Source organism: Melospiza georgiana, chromosome 3 (assembly GCF_028018845.1).
Source record: "Melospiza georgiana isolate bMelGeo1 chromosome 3, bMelGeo1.pri, whole genome shotgun sequence".
In the NCBI taxonomy this organism is placed as follows: domain Eukaryota; kingdom Metazoa; phylum Chordata; class Aves; order Passeriformes; family Passerellidae; genus Melospiza; species Melospiza georgiana.
In genome coordinates this window covers 57,661,891-57,669,397 of record NC_080432.1, presented here as the reverse complement: position 1 = coordinate 57,669,397, position 7,507 = coordinate 57,661,891, and positions in this window count along the sequence as shown.

The following is a 7,507-nucleotide window of genomic DNA, read 5'->3' as shown; positions in this document are numbered from 1 at the left end:
CAGCATTTGTTCCCACTCATGACATGATGTCACTCAGCCTGTGGCCTTATTCTGTAGTGGAGGAAAATGAATACTTTTGGTCAGTACTAGTCAGCTCGTCCATTCCTATTTGGAGGCAAATTTCATGCTGTAAAATGAGTGTATAGTTAGCTGACAAAAAGGAAACAAAGGCAAAACTTTACTACACAGAATGTTTTTGTTGCTGAAAATGATGCAATTATAATGAGCTCAATTCATTAGCTCTCTTTTAAGTCACACACCTTTGTGAAGATATTGAGAGATAACAATCTGCATTTTAATTCAATTTCTAAGTGACTTGGTTTGACCTGTTCTGCTAGAAATAGTAATCCTGCTCATGAATGCCATCTGCCCATTCAGACTGCTCGTGTACCAAATAATATCTTAAAGGCTGGAGCTTATGGCTTTAACTATCACATGATACACAGTCCCATGCCTCTTAATCAGAGCATCAAGTGATTTATTCAATGTGCTTTTTTATTTCCTGCCACGGCCTGCCCTCTCAGAAGTTTCCAACAGCTTGAGGCAGCCAGAATTCATTCTTAGGGCTGTCTACTTTCTGACCAGCACTGCTGTTTATAAGCAGCAGCCTTTTCTGCTTTATCTTGCTGTATTTGTTTCTCTCCCAGTAAACTTCTCCTTGCAAAGTAAAAGGCTGTGGTAGTGGGAGTGGAACAAGATGATCTTTAAAGTCCAATTCCAACCCTATGATTCTACAATTCCCACACTGTCAGACGAAGCACATAATTCTGCAATGAGTGCAGCAAGGTCTTCTCTGGCTCCAAAGCCTGCTTTAAGAAAGGAGATAATTTATTTGTACTACCTGGCCCAATGGGACCCTGAACCAAGGCCAAACCTCAGGCAGTACTGCACTGTAAATGTAACAGATTGACAAGATTGCATGAGTCACACTACACGATGTTTCTGTGTCACATTGCTACACAAAATCTCAGTCTGCAATGTATTTGGCCAGTGGGGTTTTTTTGTGTTGGTGCTGCCAGACCTGAAAACAGCATCTCGTAGGTGAGCCATGGGGGGTCAATCATTAAGCACTGAATGCTTACTCCAAGCTTGCTTTTAAGACAAGCAGCCACACTGATTTAGACACAGGCAGAGCATTCATTTAGTCAGGTTTTCTGTTGGAAATATAACTAACCCTAGTTAACCAAAATTTTATATAAGCACCAGACTTTAAATCCAGCATTTTTGGGTTTTATTCTTAAAAGTTCTTACAATCCTGTAAGCTAAGGAAGTCCATAACTCATTCTTTCCTAGGGCAAACAGAGACCAAAACTACTGAGAAAAATTTTGAAAAGCTTAATGTTGATCTCCTGACTTGTAGCCTTTGATTATAATCACAAGACCGTCCTTTCTTCTGTTTAAAACAAAATTAGTCTGAAATGAGACAAAAATGTCTCTCTTTTGTTGGAAAGTGTTTAAATATTCAGATTAAGGATATGTGTTGCTGTTTCTTATTATTTTAGGTCACAGAGGAGTTAAGGAAAGGAACTTTCTTAGCACCTTCTTTTAAAATGAATGTAGGCATGATCATCAAGATGATTTGATTCTAGCCATTTTATTGCAATGACAGCCTCCATCTGTGACTGAGTTCACTGTGTTTCTCTTACAGCTGTGGAGGCAGATTGTAGGAGCTGTTACACTGTACACAGGGTTGGGAGGGAGGCTGTGGTGAGAGCACTGGAGCACAGAGCCAAAGGTACCATTCCTAGCCTTTCTTGCCTCCTAAATTAAATTCTTCATTTTTGTGTGTTAGGTGGAGCATTACACTGGAGCTGAAGCAGCAGAACCCCCTGGGATGAGTCATTTGTATATCCTGTGATTGTGGTTTTGTTTACCATCCTGCCAAGATAAAGATTAAAATCCTTTGAAGGATGACTAAAAATCATTATATGTTGCTGCTAAAAAAGCATCAGCTATCTACATTAGTGTTATCTTCTAATTTTTGTAATCTTTCTCATTCATCTCTTAAAGATTTTGTGTTAACAGGAACAGACATCTAGCTTTCTTAAAGGGCCAGCATTGCTGTGGCTGGCTGGGACAGTGTTAGTGCTACTGAGGTGAGGCTTCTGGGGACATCCAAAGTATAAGAGCAGGACTTCCTGAGCATGTTCAGGACAAGCAGGATGTGTTAAAGCAGCTGGTATGTAGAGTGCATGCCACAGGAGAGCCTCTGGTCTCCAGCATCACCTTATGAAAAACATGTATTCAAGAGCTGAGCTGGTAAGGCATCAGCAGTGTAAGAAAAACTGATCTCACTTGTGCACTGTAGAGGCATCATTCCAGATGCAGGAGTCCTTCTTCTGTCTCCATGGTGTCCATATGAGTTCTGTCTACAGTCATGGTGACTTGGACACCAGTCTCAGGCACCTGAAGCAGCAGCTTTTCCTAAGTTTTCAAACAGGGACCCCCTACACTGTTGTTCAGTGGGAGAGGATGGCACATATAGTCTGCTGGGCTACTCCACTCAGTCCCCTATTGCCAACACCAGTTTAAAGTTATTTTTTAGAAGACAGATGAAGGTGACCAGCTTTCATTTCCTGGTCATTTCAGGACTTGACAGGACTGTGTAGGAAGAACCAAAACCTCAAAGACCACTTCTAAAATTCATGATGTTGTCATCAGACACCTTCGAGCAGCAGCCTGCTGCAATGGCTCCATGCTGCACCTGAAACAATTCTTTGTGACCTCTTTTAGATACAGACTCTGACCAAAAACTGATGTTCTTGGGTCTTGGAGAAGACTAGCAACTGTAGAACTGCTGGAGGGGGAAATGAGTCCATCTGAGTCTTCATTAGGAATTTGGCACCACTGCACCTCAGCTCTGCCAGTTTGAAAAGGATCACAGCGGTGGCCATCTGGAAGCTTCTATTTTATTCTAGGCAGTGTTGCCCAGACAGTGGCTGGTGGCTGGGAGACCTGCAGTGGGCATTGCTGCAGTGTTTGGAAGCAGAGGTGAATGGTATACAGCAGCACTCCTGGAAATGCTGATAGATGAGGTCCCCAAGAAACCTCAACAGGAACTTAGTCTGATCCTCTTCCCCAACAAGTCCTGAAGAACCATAACCTAACCCAATCTGTGGCAATGCAGATGTCAGAGACATGTAGGGCTGGGGCATGAATATCACATGAGGGGACACACTGCACACAATTATGGTCCAAATAATCTTTTTCTACTGAACTACACTGGAGCTATTGTTGCTGTCTTGCTGAGCATCTGACTGAACATCTACAGCAAACATTGGCAAGAATTTCTTCTGACCATTTGTGTAACCACATGTAATATTACTTGTGATTTTGATTCACTCTTTTACCAGGATGAAAGTTAGTAGAAATTGCTGAAGAAAATGTGTGAACAAATTACTGTAACCAATAACTGACATCTGATACCAGGTTTTCCTCAGTTTCCTCAGGAAAGGAGCTGGAATGCATGAGCTAAGTGGAAGTTATTTAGAGATATAATCACAAATACTGTAATGTCCAGTCAAGAAACCAGCACAGAGAAGATGTGGTAGCTGATCAGGTAATGGTAATTTTATAATGTGATATTTGCAATGAGTATCTGTTAAAGGCAAATCTTAACAGACACCTCTGATTAATTTTATTTTTCAGCCAAAACATACACGAGGGAACAGTACTGTTTGTGAATGTAATTAATACACTTGTGAGAAAACTAAGCATTTCTGTAATAGAGCGAGCCAATCAAATACTTAGTGCAGTAAAAGCTGACAATTTATGTGGTATTTAACACCTCAATAATGTTTTGATATTTAGTCACAACTTCATTCAAAATTAATATTATGTATTTTGTTTTCTCTTCGTTGCCAGTATAAAATGCTTCAAAAGAAAATCCCAAATACCCTGGATTGTGAAGTATGTACAGTGCTAAGCTGAACCAACAAGAATACCCTGCAACTAAAAAAAGAAAGAACAGTTTTCTGTGCATCAGGAATAACAAAAGAAGCAGGAGCTATGATCATTATATTAAGCTGTGCAGCCAGTTGCCAAGTGCTAATCAATAGACACAGATTTAGAAACAAACGTAAGTCCTTTCCAGTAACAGAAGTAAGCAGAGGGCTCAGAAATAGCATAGCAACAAACCTGCTGTGCCTGGAGGAAGCCATTTCCATCACTCAGGCTGCACTGCCGTCAGCGGTGACACACAGGGGCCCTGGAAATGGCACTGCCTCAGCACTGAGTGCAGGCAGCACTGAGGCTTCTCTGCCCCCAAATCACACACACCTGCCTTCTTGGCTGAGCAGAAATGTCTGCTTAAAATTGTACTCACGGTGAGATTTATGTCCTACCTGGCCTGGAGCCAGCAAGTGACAAATTGACTTTGTACAAGATGCATAAAGACTTGCAAGCCTGATGCTCTCACTCCCAGCCAGAAGAGCATTTCCAGACTTTCAAGTCCTGCAGACTTCTGGTCCTTCATCAAGTGCTTGTGCTTGTCTTCCAGTGTGGTGGGCATACACTCAGGGTGAGCAGGATTTCAACTCTACCCTGGCCTTGGGCCTCCCAGAGGCACTCCTGCTCAGAGTGTGCCATCTCTGCCCACAAGTCACCCACCTGAGAAAAAAGACCCCTCTCCTCACCCCCATACAGCTGCACTGGCCCTGGTGCCCCCCAGCAGCCTCAGTTCCACAGGCTAATGACAGCTCAGGAAGTTGGAATAAAACAGGCTTGCACAAGTTCCTGACAGACCTGAGCCTTGCTTAGACAGCACCTGACACACACAGCTCTAGATTATCCTCACAGCCCATTTCATCCTCATGAATCTAAGTTTTCTTTGGTTCAGATCCATTCTTTAGTGAGTCTAGAGGAGTGCTTTTAAGGCTTTGTCTTCTCTTGCCTTCAGTGGTGAGGAAGGGAGAGGGGCATTTTCAGGGTTCAGTTCATCCCACATATCTGCTGGATGGACAGAGGTGCCTTCTGGAGGTTAGTATCTCTCCCCACTTACCATATAAGAATTTTTATTTCAACAGCATGTCTAATTTATAGTAGGGAGAAGTAAGTTAAGACAAAGATCAAGGTCCATTTATCTACTGCAGATGTCCGATTTCCAAGCAAAACTCTAAATGCCACCAAATGATTGAGAAATGTCCAGACAGATGTGCAAACAGATTTCCTGGTCACCTGAAGGTATTACAGCACCAATTCAGGAATTGCTTTTGGTCTCTGTGTCAGACAGAAAATTTTGCTGTATTTCGTAGTGTCTTGTGCTGCATTTTGTTTCCTTGAAATTCAGAAGAAGCTTCCTCTTGGTGTAAGAAAAGAAAGGACTTTTACATCTGGAAAATTTCCAAAAGCTTAGCAATGCTGAGAAGTCAAATTAAATAGTGATTGCATGTTTTCAACAACATTGCACTGGCAGTGACCTGTGTCTTCCTTCATACCAGCTGCTCCTTGCACAGAAATTGCCTGAGTTACCACCCAGACAACTATAATTTTGTAGTAAATCCTCTGCAGTTAAGGTGGTATATCTGGTGACTATAAATACAGACTCAAGCATGACAGAACTGCACTTAGCCAGGATCTGTGCTGTTTGAGTGTGTGGTGAGCTTTGCCTTCATGGTGAGGCTTAAGAGGTGTTCATGCAGACTGAACTCAAAAGGAATGGCACCATCCTTCATCTTGCAGGTGCAAGTCCCCCTCCTGCCTTGTGCTGGCAAAGTACTCGTGACTGTGCCATCACAGAGATCAACAAGCTGATCCAGTGGAAAACTTGCCCTAGAAAACCAGCAGATTGTTTTTCATCTGGGTCAGTGGGCTGATCCATCTGACTGCAAGATCAGACAAGCATGAGCATTCCTGTTCCAGCACCTGAGCTTAGTGAAACTGTGCCCTGAGATGTAGCTGTGGCTATGCAGAAAGTAAAAAACTAATATGCCCAGCAAATCCCAAGTCCATATTATACAGGAGAAGCCATAAAGGTAATTCAGTGAATTAAGACTAGTAGGTAGATCAGCATGGTCATATGTGTCAGGAAAGCTCAAAGAAGCAGTCACAACCATCAATTCTTCATAAACCCACAAATATTACACTGACAGCTTCAGGGAGGTGGGTAAAGATTTAGTGACTTTAGTGTTTTTGAAACCTTAGCACACTCATAGTGCTGAGGCAGATCACTGTCTTAAAGGGTTTGTGGCTCTGGATCTCTTCACATTTTGCTGAAATCTGCTCACCAGTATTGGGCCCAAGAGGGTTGATGCCTATACAGTTGGGATTGCACACATTTAGGTCAAGTGATTTGGTATTTTATAAGAAATATAAATTCTTCAGTGTGACTAGAATGAGGGGATCCTGGCCTTGCCATCCCTGCAGTTGGAAATTCAAAAGGAGACATCTAAAACTGTACACTCTGAAAGGTGTATGTAGACTTTGAATTGTGTGGTTTGAGCACCCTTTTCCCTTTTATTTTCATTTTTTGCTATTGTTGTGCTTGGAGAAATGACTTCTTGGAGACCAGAAACAATTTTTGCAGATCAGCTCAGAGTGCTTATTGAGAGTCTTTTTGGCAGAACAGGACAGAGATTTGAGTTTTTCACTCAGCAGTCTCAGTTCATTAATGTGGCCTTAAGGCCACACTGTTCCCTCTTTATATGCCTATATACAATACTCAAGCAAACACAATGGGATGGCACATTGGAAAGCTTTTAGACTCTTGCACCACTTAGCACAGTCTTTGTAGCTGTCTGCACTGTTTACTCATCCTCCTGCACCACTGACAGTAAAAGCCTGCAGGAATCCTTTTTCTTTCCTTCCTTCCCTATATGCTTTTTTTTTTTTCTCCAGCAGCACTGCAGACACAGCAGCAGAACCAACTCAAAGAAAAGCAAACCAAAGCGACTTTGGAATTCCAAGCCTCTGCAGGACCAGCTGCTTGTGTGAAGCTGAAAAGGAGCCAGAGCATACCAGCAAGGAAGCTGTGATTTCATCCAGCAGTCTGACAGAAAACCCAAGGTTCCACTGCAGCAGTTTGTGCAGATGTAGCAACCTCCCTCTGGCTGGGTCCATGTCAAATGCTAAAAGAGGAGCACCCAGGAGGTGGATGCCCATGTAATTCTGTGCTGCTCTCCCTTTGCTTTTTAGTAGCAAGTCTCTGAGGAAACCAGGTATGCTCTCCAGGTTTTTAAACGGCTTTTATTCCTTATGGTGATGTCTAATTTCTAAGGGAAAGGGAGGCTGCAAGGAAATGGGGAAAATGGTTGAGAGGAAGAAAGCTCCCCAAGGAGGGTCATTCTTCTTGCTATGGGGTGGTGGTAGTGGTGTGTGAGGGTGGGCAGGAAAATCAACTTGAGTGGAGGTGGCTGGGGCATTTGCCTGGGGTGCAGCTTAGCAGGGAAGTCTCTGGTGAGGTCTGGCGTGAGGACTCAGGGAGGATTAGCACCTGAGTCACACATGTTTTGGTGTTTGTGGTTTGGCATCTGTGCATCAGCTTGTATGCTAGGTCAGCAGGCAGGGGAGA